This window comes from Ranitomeya variabilis, chromosome 3 (assembly GCF_051348905.1).
Source record: "Ranitomeya variabilis isolate aRanVar5 chromosome 3, aRanVar5.hap1, whole genome shotgun sequence".
Lineage (NCBI taxonomy): Eukaryota > Metazoa > Chordata > Amphibia > Anura > Dendrobatidae > Ranitomeya > Ranitomeya variabilis.
Genome location: NC_135234.1, coordinates 651,741,249 through 651,755,783, shown reverse-complemented (window position 1 = coordinate 651,755,783; position 14,535 = coordinate 651,741,249). Strand labels below are relative to the sequence as shown.

The following is a 14,535-nucleotide window of genomic DNA, read 5'->3' as shown; positions in this document are numbered from 1 at the left end:
GCAGCTTTGTGGTAGTGTGGTGCCACCTGCAGGTCATTTTTCCTTACTACAGGTTTATGAAAATTAATGTTTAAACTGTATTTTGTGATCACATTGTGGATATGTGGTTTGTTTGGCTATTTTCTTGCTAAAGGGGCAAGTTTATCTTTAAAATGGTGTATCATTTGTGTGTGCGTGGGTGCAGTATGAACGGAGATACAAAGTAATCACCGAAAAATAGTGTTTAGATATAATATAGAAGGATAGTAATATGGAAAAAAATAAAAACAAACATTACAAAATGTTTATAAAAAATATATGTATTTACCATAAAAACTTGACTTAAGCAATAAGAGATTTTCTGATAACACATTCACATTAAATGGGTTTTCACCTACTTGTATATAGTCTCAGGGTTGGAAAATAAATAAGAAAAAAACTGTACTCACTTCCTAGAGTGATGCTGCTCCACACTGGTTTCTGTGTCCCCCAATGGTCTCCTGGATTAAAAAATGTGATGCAATGGCTGTAACCAATCAGCAACAGATTCACATTCTGACAGAACATGGCTTTCTATTCAGATGGAATGTGAAAAGCTTCATTTAACCAGTAGCTGCAGATTGGCTGCAGGCATGACAGCAGAGACCGGCGGGGGACACAGGAACCAGCTTGGTCTGAGATGAGTATGGGGTTTAATTTAATTCCTTGTCCTGAGCCTATACTGTTATGGTTCTCAATGGCAAGAGAACATAGCCCAGCAAACATAAGTACTAGCTCTTGGAAGGATGGAAACTAAACTGACCATGAACTAAACCTGCCGCACAACTAACAGTAGCCGGGTAGCGTTGCCTACGTTTTTTATCCCTAGACGCCCAGCGCCGGCCGGAGGACTAACTAATCCTGGCAGAGGAAAATATAGTCCTGGCTCACCTCTAGAGAAATTTCCCCGATAGGCAGACAGAGGCCCCCACATATATTGGCGGTGATATTAGATGAAATGACAAACGTAGTATGAAAATAGGTTTAGCAAAATTGAGGTCCGCTTACTAGATAGCAGGAAGACAGAAAGGGCACTTTCATGGTCAGCTGAAAACCCTATCAAAACGCCATCCTGAAATTACTTTAAGACTCTAGTATTAACTCATAACATCAGAGTGGCAATTTCAGATCACAAGAGCTTTCCAGACACAGAAACGAAACTACAGCTGTGAACTGGAACAAAATGCAAAAACAAACGAGGACTAAAGTCCAACTTAGCTGGGAGTTGTCTAGCAGCAGGAACATGCACAGAAAGGCTTCTGATTACAATGTTGACCGGCATGGAAGTGACAGAGGAGCAAGGTTAAATAGCGACTCCCACATCCTGATGGAAACAGGTGAACAGAGGGGATGATGCACACCAGTTCAATTCCACCAGTGGCCACCGGGGGAGCCCAAAATCCAATTTCACAACAGTACCCCCCCCTCAAGGAGGGGGCACCGAACCCTCACCAGAACCACCAGGGCGATCAGGATGAGCCCTATGAAAGGCACGGACCAGATCGGAGGCATGAACATCAGAGGCAGTCACCCAAGAATTATCCTCCTGACCGTATCCCTTCCATTTGACCAGATACTGGAGTTTCCGTCTGGAAACCCGGGAGTCCAAGATTTTTTCCACAACGTACTCCAACTCGCCCTCAACCAACACCGGAGCAGGAGGCTCAACGGAAGGCACAACCGGTACCTCATACCTGCGCAACAATGACCGATGAAAAACATTATGAATAGAAAAAGATGCAGGGAGGTCCAAACGGAAGGACACAGGGTTAAGAATCTCCAATATCTTGTACGGGCCGATGAACCGAGGCTTAAACTTAGGAGAAGAAACCCTCATAGGGACAAAACGAGAAGACAACCACACCAAGTCCCCAACACAAAGCCGAGGACCAACCCGACGCCGGCGGTTGGCAAAAAGCTGAGTCTTCTCCTGGGACAACTTCAAATTGTCCACTACCTGCCCCCAAATCTGATGCAACCTCTCCACCACAGCATCCACTCCAGGACAATCCGAAGATTCCACCTGACCAGAAGAAAATCGAGGATGAAACCCCGAATTACAGAAAAAAGGAGACACCAAGGTGGCAGAGCTGGCCCGATTATTGAGGGCAAACTCCGCTAAAGGCAAAAAAGCAACCCAATCATCCTGATCTGCAGACACAAAACACCTCAAATATGTCTCCAAGGTCTGATTCGTCCGCTCGGTCTGGCCATTAGTCTGAGGATGGAAAGCAGACGAGAAAGACAAATCTATGCCCATCCTAGCACAGAATGCTCGCCAAAATCTAGACACGAATTGGGTTCCTCTGTCAGAAACGATATTCTCCGGAATACCATGCAAACGGACCACATTTTGAAAAAACAGAGGAACCAACTCGGAAGAAGAAGGCAACTTAGGCAGGGGAACCAAATGGACCATCTTAGAGAAACGATCACACACCACCCAGATGACAGACATCTTCTGAGAAACAGGAAGATCCGAAATAAAATCCATCGAGATGTGCGTCCAGGGCCTCTTCGGGATAGGCAAGGGCAACAACAATCCACTAGCCCGAGAACAACAAGGCTTGGCCCGAGCACAAACGTCACAAGACTGCACAAAGCCTCGCACATCTCGAGACAGGGAAGGCCACCAGAAGGACCTTGCCACCAAATCCCTGGTACCAAAGATTCCAGGATGACCTGTCAACGCAGAAGAATGAACCTCAGAAATGACTTTACTGGTCCAATCATCAGGAACAAACAGTCTACCAGGTGGGCAACGATCAGGTCTATCCGCCTGAAACTCCTGCAAGGCCCGCCGCAGGTCTGGAGAAACGGCAGACAATATCACTCCATCCTTAAGGATACCTGTAGGTTCAGAGTTACCAGGGGAGTCAGGCTCAAAACTCCTAGAAAGGGCATCCGCCTTAACATTCTTAGAACCCGGCAGGTAGGACACCACAAAATTAAACCGAGAGAAAAACAACGACCAGCGCGCCTGTCTAGGATTCAGGCGTCTGGCGGACTCAAGATAAATTAGATTTTTGTGGTCAGTCAATACCACCACCTGATGTCTAGCCCCCTCAAGCCAATGACGCCACTCCTCAAAAGCCCACTTCATGGCCAAAAGCTCCCGATTCCCAACATCATAATTCCGCTCGGCGGGCGAAAATTTACGCGAGAAAAAGGCACAAGGTCTCATCACGGAACAATCGGAACTTCTCTGCGACAAAACCGCCCCAGCTCCGATTTCAGAAGCGTCGACCTCAACCTGAAAAGGAAGAGCAACATCAGGCTGACGCAACACAGGGGCGGAAGAAAAGCGGCGCTTAAGCTCCCGAAAGGCCTCCACAGCAGCAGGGGACCAATCAGCAACATCAGCACCCTTCTTAGTCAAATCAGTCAATGGTTTAACAACATCAGAAAAACCAGCAATAAATCGACGATAAAAGTTAGCAAAGCCCAAAAATTTCTGAAGACTCTTAAGAGAAGAAGGTTGCGTCCAATCACAAATAGCCTGAACCTTGACAGGATCCATCTCGATGGAAGAGGGGGAAAAAATATATCCCAAAAAGGAAATCTTTTGAACCCCAAAAACGCACTTAGAACCCTTCACACACAAGGAATTAGACCGCAAAACCTGAAAAACCCTCCTGACCTGCTGGACATGAGAGTCCCAGTCATCCGAAAAAATCAAAATATCATCCAGATACACAATCATAAATTTATCCAAATAATCACGGAAAATGTCATGCATAAAGGACTGAAAGACTGAAGGGGCATTTGAAAGACCAAAAGGCATCACCAAATACTCAAAGTGGCCCTCGGGCGTATTAAATGCGGTTTTCCACTCATCCCCCTGCTTAATTCGCACCAAATTATACGCCCCACGGAGATCTATCTTAGAGAACCACTTGGCCCCCTTTATGCGAGCAAACAAATCAGTCAGCAGTGGCAACGGATATTGATATTTAACCGTGATTTTATTCAAAAGCCGATAATCAATACACGGCCTCAAAGAGCCATCTTTCTTAGCCACAAAGAAAAAACCGGCTCCTAAGGGAGATGACGAAGGACGAATATGTCCCTTTTCCAAGGACTCCTTTATATATTCTCGCATAGCAGCATGTTCAGGCACAGACAGATTAAATAAACGACCCTTAGGGTATTTACTACCCGGAATCAAATCTATGGCACAATCGCACTCCCGGTGCGGAGGTAATGAACCAAGCTTAGGTTCTTCAAAAACGTCACGATATTCAGTCAAGAATTCAGGAATCTCAGAGGGAATAGATGATGAAATGGAAACCACAGGTACGTCCCCATGCGTCCCCTTACATCCCCAGCTTAACACAGACATAGCTTTCCAGTCAAGGACTGGGTTATGAGATTGCAGCCATGGCAATCCAAGCACCAACACATCATGTAGGTTATACAGCACAAGAAAGCGAATAATCTCCTGATGATCCGGATTAATCCGCATAGTTACTTGTGTCCAGTATTGTGGTTTATTACTAGCCAATGGGGTGGAGTCAATCCCCTTCAGGGGTATAGGAGTTTCAAGAGGCTCCAAATCATACCCACAGCGTTTGGCAAAGGACCAATCCATAAGACTCAAAGCGGCGCCAGAGTCGACATAGGCATCCGCGGTAATAGATGATAAAGAACAAATCAGGGTCACAGATAGAATAAACTTAGACTGTAAAGTGCCAATTGAAACAGACTTATCAAGCTTCTTAGTACGCTTAGAGCATGCTGATATAACATGAGTTGAATCACCGCAATAGAAGCACAACCCATTTTTTCGTCTAAAATTCTGCCGTTCACTTCTGGACAGAATTCTATCACATTGCATATTCTCTGGCGTCTTCTCAGTAGACACCGCCAAATGGTGCACAGGTTTGCGCTCCCGCAGACGCCTATCGATCTGGATAGCCATTGTCATGGACTCATTCAGACCCGCAGGCACAGGGAACCCCACCATAACATCCTTAATGGCATCAGAGAGACCCTCTCTGAAATTCGCCGCCAGGGCGCACTCATTCCACTGAGTAAACAGCCCATTTACGGAATTTCTGGCAGTATATTTCAGCTTCGTCTTGCCCCTGAGATAGGGACATCAAGGCCTTTTCCGCCTGAAGCTCTAACTGAGGTTCCTCATAAAGCAACCCCAAGGCCAGAAAAAACACATCCACATTGAGCAACGCAGGATCCCCTGGAGCCAATGCAAAAGCCCAATCCTGAGGGTCGCCCCGGAGCAAGGAAATCACAATCCTGAGCTGCTGAGCAGGATCTCCAGCAGAGCGAGATTTCAGGGACAAAAACAACTTGCAATTATTTTTGAAATTTTGAAAGCAAGATCTATTCCCCGAGAAAAATTCAGGCAAAGGAATTCTAGGTTCAGATATAGGAACATGAACAACAAAATCTTGTAAATTTTGAACTTTCGTGGTGAGATTATTCAAACCTGCAGCTAAACTCTGAATATCCATTTTAAACAGGTGAACACAGAGCCATTCCAGGATTAGAAGGAGAGAGAGAGAGAGAAAGGCTGCAATATAGGCAGACTTGCAAGAGATTCAATTACAAGCACACTCAGAACTGAAGGGAAGGGGAAAAAAAAATAAAAATCTTCAGCAGACTTCTCTTTTCTCTCCTTTCTCTGTCAATTAATTTAACCCTTTGGGGCCGGTCAAACTGTTATGGTTCTCAATGGCAAGAGAACATAGCCCAGCAAACATAAGTACTAGCTCTTGGAAGGATGGAAACTAAACTGACCATGAACTAAACCTGCCGCACAACTAACAGTAGCCGGGTAGCGTTGCCTACGTTTTTTATCCCTAGACGCCCAGCGCCGGCCGGAGGACTAACTAATCCTGGCAGAGGAAAATATAGTCCTGGCTCACCTCTAGAGAAATTTCCCCGATAGGCAGACAGAGGCCCCCACATATATTGGCGGTGATATTAGATGAAATGACAAACGTAGTATGAAAATAGGTTTAGCAAAATTGAGGTCCGCTTACTAGATAGCAGGAAGACAGAAAGGGCACTTTCATGGTCAGCTGAAAACCCTATCAAAACGCCATCCTGAAATTACTTTAAGACTCTAGTATTAACTCATAACATCAGAGTGGCAATTTCAGATCACAAGAGCTTTCCAGACACAGAAACGAAACTACAGCTGTGAACTGGAACAAAATGCAAAAACAAACGAGGACTAAAGTCCAACTTAGCTGGGAGTTGTCTAGCAGCAGGAACATGCACAGAAAGGCTTCTGATTACAATGTTGACCGGCATGGAAGTGACAGAGGAGCAAGGTTAAATAGCGACTCCCACATCCTGATGGAAACAGGTGAACAGAGGGGATGATGCACACCAGTTCAATTCCACCAGTGGCCACCGGGGGAGCCCAAAATCCAATTTCACAACACTATACACAATCATTTGTAAAGTAGTAGAAAACACCTTTATGGTGCACGTTCGCTTTATAGTAAATTGCGAAAGCAAAATTCAATTTTTTGAACGGTATTTCCTTTTCTCATGTACTTTGGACATGACATAAAGTACAGTAATCTCAGAAAGTTTTGAACCTTGACTAGCGATTATATTGTTTTATATACCCTTCACTGTGGTTTTTGTCACTTAAGTCCTTGGACATCCTTAAACATTTTTCTTAATAAATTACACACATCATACCTTATTGACTGAAGTTTTTTTTTTCTAGCTTCCTTTCTGTTTTATTGGCTCATGTGCCTCAAAGAAAAGATTGTTTATGAATGTTACATACACTAGTGTAAAAAATACATGAGGAATATACGTATGACTCAAAGGGATCCCAATTCCTACCAGTGTAAGGAGATCTCAGGGGCAATTGCAGAAATCCATCAAATCTGCAAGATGTAAATATGTTGCCCACATTTTTTCATCCTGCCAGCTTTGCATTATCCCTAAGGCTACAGTCACACCTTCCTTGTACACATCCATGTTCTGTTTGTTTTTTAACACTCTCACAACTGGGTGATTTTTCATTTTTGCGCTCTCGGTTTTTACCTCCCCTTCTTCCAAGACACACAACTTTTAAATGTTTACGTCCATGTGGACAAACGTATGATGACTTGGTTTTTACACGATTTGTTGGCTCCATTCATTTTACCTTCCAATATACTAGAAATTAGAAAAACAATTCAAGAATAGTGAAATTGTGGAAAAAAACAAAATTCCACAATTGATTTTTGGGTTTTGTTTTTATGGAATTCATAGTGCTGTGAGACGACCTGGTAACACGAATAGGGCAATAGTAAACGTTTGTAGCTTATTTTTATTTATGAGGTGAAATTTTTTTTTAATATTTTGCTTGTGTCACCATTTTCCAAGACCCGTAATGATTTTATTCTCTCCATTAATGGAGCTCTGTGATGGCTTGTTTTCTGTGTGGTGAACTCATGATTTTCTACCGTTTTTGGGTAAATGTTTTGCTTGCTTTTTAGTGCATTTTTTCGGTCACAGCAATTCTGGACTTTTTATTTTCTTTCTCTTTATTTATTGGGTTAATTAATTTTGTATTTTTGTAGATCAGACTTTTTTCATTTGTGGCCATAGAAGATATATCTATTTATTTATTTATTTATTTTTTTATTGTGTTAAGTGTTTTATTTTTTTATTGTGTTAAGTGTTCTGATTCAAACTTTTATATCTTTTTTATTTTTGCTGCATTTTTTAAAACTTTTTTTTAACTTTAGTTTTTTAAAGCTTTTAGAGGATCTGAATCTGTGATTTTGTGATTGCTTATACTACATAGCGCAATACCAAAGTATTGCAGTATATAGTAAAAATTACGGTCTACTATGAATGCCAGCCATAGGACTCATTCCCACTTGCCATGAAATCGGACGAGCGCAATCCAATTAAAACTCAGATTGCATTCGGACCAATGTCGTTCTATCATTGTGTGTTCGTTAGCGTTCTTTTTCCAGCTCAGATCGGATCACGATCGGACTGGAAAAAACTGACAGCATGCTGTGATTGTAATCGGAAATCAGATTGCATCCCATAATAGAAGTCAATGGATGCGAGAAAAAAATTGCACAGCACTTGGGCCATGCGAGTGCTGTCCGATTTTTACACACCAATCTCCTTGGAAAAGCCGGCAGTTCCTGTGCTGCATACAGTAAAATCACAGAGTGACAGGTTACAATAGAATAGATAGAATAGGTATATACACATAGAATACACCGATATATACGGTAGATGTCAGTGACACACATATATATATATATATATATATATATATATATATATATATATATATATATATATATATATATATATATATATATATATATATATATATATATATATATACACACACACACATATACACAGCTCTGGCAAAAATTAAGAGACCACTGCAAAATATTCAGTTTGTCTGATTTTTCTCTTTCTAGGTATATTTTTGAATTAAATGTAAATTTTTCTTTTATTCTATAAACTACTGACAACGTCGCAAAATGTATTGCTTGGAAATTTGGAATTTTTTTCTGAAAAGGAGAAATGGTCAAAATTACAAAAAACCCCAGTGCTTTCAGACCTGCAATAATGCAAAGAAAACAAGTTCACAATCATTTAGAAACAATACTAATGTTTTGACTCAGGAACAGTTCAGAAATCAATATTTTGTGGAATAACCATGATTTTTAATCACAGCTTTCATGCGTCTTGGCATGGTTTCCACCAGTCTTTCACACTGCTCCTGGCGCAAAAATGTAAACAGGTCTTCTTTGTTTGATGGCTTGTGACTATCCATCATCCTCTTGATTACATTCCAGAGGTTTTCAATGGGGTTCAGATCTGCAGATTGGACTGCCCATGGCAGCGTTTTGATGTGGTGGTCTCTTAATTTTTGCCAGAGCTGTATATACACTGTGTGCAGAATTATTAGGCAAGTTGTATTTTAGAGGATTATATTTAATATTGATCAACAACTATGTTCTAAATCAACCCCAAAGACTCATAAATATCAAAGCTTAAGGCTAGTTTCACATTGCGTTATTGGGTGATCGCTAACCGACAGCATTGCACGGCGAAAATGTCGCAATTAACGCCGTGCAACGGGTCCGTTAGCGCACCCATTGACAGCAATGTAAATTTCGCCTGTAGCGCATTGCTAGAGCGTGCCAGTTTCGGCACACGCTAGCGATGTGCCGTTCTTTTATGACGCGCCTCGGACGCTGCTTGCAGCGTCCGCGGCGCGCCCGAGGTCCGTTCCCCGCTGTGGCAGATCGGGGATCTGCACTAGCGGGGACATTAACGCGGCCCCTAAACGCGGCCCCGAAAAATACATTGCGTTAGCGCAATCCGCTAGCGCTAAATGGATTGCCCTAACGCAATGTGAACCTAGCCTAATATTTTTGGAAGTTGGAGTGGTTTTTTTTTTTAGATTTGGCTATCTTAGGAGGATAGCTGTTTTTGCAGGTAAATATTACTGTGCAGAATTATTAGGCAACTTAATAAAAACCAAATATATTCCCATCTCACTTGTTCATTTTCACCAGATAAACAAATATAACTGCACAAAATTTAGAAATAAACATTTCTGACATGCAAAAGCAAACCCCCCCCAAATTAGTGACCAATATAGCCACCTTTCTTTTTGATAACACTCAACAGCCTTCCATCTATAGATTCCGTCAGTTGCTTGATCTGTTTACGATCAATATTGCGTGCAGTAGCCACCACAGCCTCCCTGACACTGTTCCGAGATGTGTACTGTTTTCCCTCCCTGTAGATCTCACATTTTATGAGGGACCACAGGTTCTCTATGGGGATCAGATCAGATGAACAAGGGGGCCATGTCATTATTTTTTCTTCTTTGAGACCTTTACTGGCCAGCCACGCTGTGGAGTAGTTGGAGGCATGTGATGGAGCATTGTCCTGCATGAAAATCATGTTTTTCTTGAACGATACCGACTTCTTCCTGTACCACTGCTTGAAGAAGTTGTTTTCCAGAAACTGGCAGTAGGTCTGGGAGTTGAGCTTCACTCCATCCTCAACCCGAAAAGGTCCCACAAGTTAATCTTTGATGATACCAGCCCATACCAGTACCTGTCAGGACTCTGAACATTTTTTACCTTTGTGCATTACTGCCCTTTTCCAAGATGGCGTCTTTGGTCTCATGTGCACTGTGTCTCCTGCTATAAAACTCCACCCCAGCCTTCAGTCTGTGCTAGAGTATTCTGCCTTGCATCCAGCTCCTGATCTCTGATTTCTCCCTGGCTATACACCTGCTCCTGTGAACCTGTGTGGTGATCCTGCTACTCTGCTCTGAGTTCCTGCTGCATACACAAGTTTCCAGTAATCCTCCTTCATCTGCTGTTCGTGTTTACTTCCATCTGCATTTGCTGGTCATGTAAGCTGTTGCTGCTTTGCAATAACCTGAGACTATTAACCAGGCCTCCCTTGTTGAGCTAAGATATGATTTGAACTGCCTAATAAGCATATCTATCTGTGCCTGGACTAAGACAAGGATTTATTCATGTCAAATATCCTCAAGAATAACTGTGCTTCATAGACTTTCTGCTTGATTGCATTTTCCTCTGAAGTTTCCTATAGACTGCTAAGCTGCGTTTATTATTTGCACCAAGTGTTGTGGACTTGAGTTTCTCTCTGCACCTGTTTGAATCACCGTGTGATAATATAGACTTTGCCACTTATAAAACTGTGTCCTGTAGTTGTCTTGTTCCACGCAAAGAGTCTCCTGAGTTATCACCTATAATTATTACAGGATACTCTAGCCTAAAAAAAAAAAGGAGACTGCTGGAACAATGACTGCAGAAAGCAAATTAGAGCAGGTGTTTTCCATAAAAAGATCACTGCAGAAAGATGTGGAAGGTCTGCAAAAGAAGTTTGGAAGCTTTGAACACAATCAACAAGTGTTTGGACAAACTTTGCAGGACTTGAGCAACCGCATGGCAGCCCAGGAAAACAAACTTGCTGGCATAGAGTCCCAGCATGGATGGGCTTTTCAGGACATAAGCACGCAAATAGCTGCACAAGTGACTTTACCCTCTGGGCAACCGCCACCAGCTGGCCCACCTAAGTTGCCCCCATTCAGATTTAATGGTGATCGCGACAAATTTCGTGGCTTTGTGAATCAATGTATGCTATATTTTGATGTGCATGCTGACCGTTTTCCTACTGATAGATCCAAAGTATTGTGTGTAATAATGCTACTGACCTCAAGAGCACTCGCCTGGGCGAATCCGATGATTGAGTCTCGTGACCCACGGTTAAATGACTTGGATGATTTCTTGGCCGCTATGGCATTAATCTTTGATGACCCTAATCGCCGTGCAACCGCTGAATCTGCTTTGTTGTCTTTACGCCAGGCTAAACGTTCTGTTATTGAGTATGCCACTGAATTCAGGAGATTGGCGGTAGATACCAATTGGGACAGTTATGCACAATTGCCTATTTTTAAGAGGGGTCTGTCTAATATTGTAAAAGATGAACTAGCCCGCTCTGAGTCACCACAAGAGCTAGAGACTTTTATACAGCATTGTGAAAGACATTCGCCTTACTGAGCGTAGGCAGGAGAAATTTGCTGCATATAACCGTGTTTCTAACTTTTCCCTTCCTTCCAAAGAGCCTGCAGGTAAAACCTCTCGGGAGGTGGAGCAGGTGCCCATGCAAATTGATTCCGTTCAGAGGCGCGAGATCAATGAGCGCTGGGAGCATCGCCTGCGTGAAAGTCTATGTTTCTACTGCGGCCATTCTGACCTCTTCTTGATCAATTGTCCTAAGTGTCCTAGACGGCCTAACAAGGTGCTAGCAGCAATAAGGGAGTATGACAACTGTGATGATGAATCTGACATCTCTGAATGTAGCCTGCCTTTAAACGCTGTATTCCATTCACTTTCTATGACTTCACCCCCCAAGGAGCTGAAGGAAAAGAACTCTCACTGTTCTCTCCCTATTAAGATCCTGTGTTCAGGACAGTGGATTTCCAGTTCAGCTATGATTGACTCTGGTGCAGTTGGCAATTTCATGGATATCGCATTTGCCAAGGAACATGGTATTAAAATTCAGCAAAGAGCCTCTCCAATTACCATGGAAACAGTGGATGGGTCACCTTTAATCTCTGGGCCTGTGGATCAGGAGACCGTACCCCTTGAAATTTTGTTGGAGCCTAAGCATCAGGAGCAACTTTCTTTCTTGTTAATTTCTTCTCCTCATTTTCCTGTGCTTTTAGGCATTCCTTGGTTGCGTTCTCAGAACCCAATTATCAACTGGGAGACCAAGGAGATTATCTTCCCAACAAGGAGCAACTCAGCGTTAACAGAAGCTGTCCCTGAGTCCATGGCTACGGAACCACATGTACAGGTATTTTCTTTACCTCCAGCTTATAAAGAGTTCTCTGACATCTGTGACAAGAAGAATGCTGATCAGCTTCCTCCACACAGGCATTATGACTGTCCCATTGAGCTGCTTCCCGGGGCAGCCATTCCTTTTGGTAACGTATACCCTTTGGCGGCACCTGAGCTTCAAGCTTTAAAAGAGTATATTGATGAAAATCTGGCCAAAGGCTTCATACGTCCTTCTTCCTCACCAGCAGGGGCACCTATCTTTTTTGTAAAGAAGAAGGATGGGACCCTGAGACCCTGTGTTGACTATCGGGAATTCAATAAGGTAACCGTACAAAACCGTTACCCTTTGCCTCTGATTCCCGAATTACTGGAAAGAGTCCGCCATGCTAAGGTGTTATCTAAACTGGATCTTCGTGGGGCTTATAATTTGGTGCGTATTCGTCCAGGGGATGAGTGGAAGACAGCATTCAGATGCCGGTATGGACACTTTGAATCTCTTGTAATGCCCTTCAGGCTTTGTAACGCCCCTGCAACATTTCAACACCTTGCTAATGACATTTTCAGAGATTTGTTGGACCAGTTTGTAGTGATCTATTTGGACGATATACTAATCTTTTCTGACTCTCTACAGGAACATGAAGAACGTGTCAAAACTGTTTTAAGAGATCTGAAAGAAAACCATCTGTATATTAAGCCGGAGAAATGCGAGTTCCATCGTTCTGAGATACATTTCTTAGGTTATATCATCTCTCCCCAGGTGCTGAACATGGAATCTGGTAAGATTCAGGCTATCCTTGACTGGCCGGTACCCAAGAACGTTAAGGAGGTCCAACGTTTTATTGGTTTTGCAAATTTCTACAGACGCTTCATTCAAAATTTTTCTGATATTGTCCGTCCCATTACCTCCTTGACAAAGAAGGAAAAGCCCTTTAAGTGGTCATCACAGGCTCAAGAAGCTTTTGATCGGCTTAAAGTCTGTTTCACATCAGCACCGCTGTTGATACACCCAGATCCAACACTTCCTTTCATTGTGGAGGTGGACGCTTCTGATAATGCTTTGGGGGCTATTCTCTCCCAAAGAACTGGAGAGAAGGGTCTGCTACATCCTTGTGCTTTCTTTTCCCGTAGACTAACCTCAGCAGAGAAGAATTTCGACGTGGGAGACAAGGAATTGCTGGCTATTATTGCGGCTTTCAAAGAATGGAGGCATCATCTGCAAGGAGCTGCACAACAGATCATAGTTCTAACTGACCATCGCAATCTAGAGTTCCTTAGATCCGCTAGAGGTCTTTCTCCTCGTCAGGCTCGTTGGAACTTATTTTTAAATCAATTTAACTTTGTTATCTCGTACCGTCCAGGTTCTCGTAATGGGAAGGCTGATGCTTTATCCCAAATCCATGCTGCGGATTCCATACCTGGAGCCCCGTCCAAGACCATTCTATCTGATGCCAATTTCATCGGAGTTATCCACGATCAGGACTTGTGGAAGGAGTGCAGGGAGGCCTATGAAGGTGATGTATTTCTGGCCAACCCACCTGTGGATATTAATCTTGTCTTTAAGCGTGGCATGTGGTTCAGAGATCGACGTATCTACGTCCCGGAGGTCGTCCGTCTGCAGATCCTCAAGTTGGTACATGACTCCAAGTTGACTGGTCACAGGGCGGTACAGAAGACACAAGAGTTCCTGAGCCGATTCTTCTGGTGGCCAACTTGCCTGAAGGATACCAAGGACTATGTTCTCTCTTGCGAGGTATGTGCCTGTTACAAGACTCCTCATGTGGCACCTACGGGTCTTCTACAACCACCATTACCTGTTCCGTCCCGCCCTTGTGGGTCTATATCAATGGACTTTATTGTGGAGCTGCCTACATCGGGGGGCATGAATACAATCATGGTGGTAGTTGATCGCCTGACTAAAGCTGCTCATTTTGTTCCATGCACCGGCCTCCCCTCAGCTAAAGATACAGTTAACTTGGTTATACAGAATGTCTTTCGGTTGCACGGGGTTCCGGATGAGATCATCTCTGACCGTGGAGTACAGTTCGCTTCAAGATTCTGGAAGGGGTTTTGCTCTGCACTCAATATTAATGTCTGTCTCTCTTCTGCTTACCATCCCCAGACAAATGGTCAGAGTGAGCGTACCAACCAGACGCTGGAACAATATCTAAGATGT

The 14,535-nt window shown here is 43.2% G+C and overlaps 1 protein-coding gene across 5 annotated transcripts in view; it reads left to right on the top strand.

Moving 5' to 3' along the window:
* Nucleotides 1-14,535, top strand: part of ARHGAP9 (Rho GTPase activating protein 9) — a 294,422-nt gene that overhangs the window by 174,227 nt on the left and 105,660 nt on the right. The window lies entirely within an intron of this gene.